Raw genomic sequence first — 902 nt, 5'->3', positions numbered from 1 at the left:
GGCTCTCCTGCTCTGGTCCCAGGCTCCGTATGTGGATGTGATCTGTGTGAACAGCTGCTACTCTTGGTATCACGACTACGGGCACCTGGAGTTGATTCAGCTGCAGCTGGCCACCCACTTTGAGAACTGGTGTAAGATGTTTCAGAAGCCCATTATTCAGAGCAAGTGCAGAGCGGAAATGATTGCAGGGTTCCATTAGGTAAGTACTATTGAACTTTCTGCTTATGTTTTGTCTCAGGGCAGAGATGTCACTCGCCTCCCCCGGCCTGCCCTGCACCCACTGCACTGTTCCCCTTGCTTCAGCTTTGGGCTCACCTCCCACTGTCCCGTCCATATTCCCTTCCTGCCAGCAGCCAGGCCTCCGCCCCACTCGCTTGGTCCTCAGAAGTGGCCTCCTTACCAGCCTTGTTTCCAGACAGCCTCCTATCACCCATGCCCAAGTGATCTTTCTAAAAAATCCAAATTTGTGTTTGTTTGCTTTTGAGACCAGGTCTCTCTCTGTCACCCAGGCTGGAGTGTGGTGGTGTGATCACTGCTACTGCAACCTAAACTTCCTGGGCCCACGCGATCCTCCCACCTCAGCCTCCTGAGTAACTGGGATCATAGGCACATGCCAACATGCCTGGCAAATTTTTTTACTTTCATAGAGATGGGGTCTTGCTGTGTTGCCCAGGCTGGTCTTGATTCCTGGGCTCAAGTATTCCTCCTGTCTCACCCTCACAGAGCACTGGGATTACAGGTGTGAGCCACTGTGTCCAGCCACAGATTAAAATTTGGGCGGTCGGGCGCGGTGGCTCAAGCCTGTAATCCCAGCACTTTGGGAGGCCAAGACAGGTGGATCACGAGGTCAGGAGATCGAGACCATCCTGGCTAATACCGTGAAACCCCGTCTCTACTAAAAA

At 53.1% G+C, this 902-nt stretch overlaps 1 pseudogene; it reads left to right on the top strand.

The window, feature by feature from the left end:
- LOC105509429 overlaps nt 1-199 on the top strand; it is a 44,305-nt pseudogene extending 44,106 nt beyond the window's left edge.
- The last annotated feature ends 703 nt before the right edge of the window (nt 200-902 follow it).

Source organism: Colobus angolensis, unplaced genomic scaffold, assembly GCF_000951035.1.
Source record: "Colobus angolensis palliatus isolate OR3802 unplaced genomic scaffold, Cang.pa_1.0 Scaffold175, whole genome shotgun sequence".
In the NCBI taxonomy this organism is placed as follows: Eukaryota; Metazoa; Chordata; class Mammalia; order Primates; family Cercopithecidae; genus Colobus; species Colobus angolensis.
This window is presented reverse-complemented; position numbering and strand designations above follow the sequence as displayed.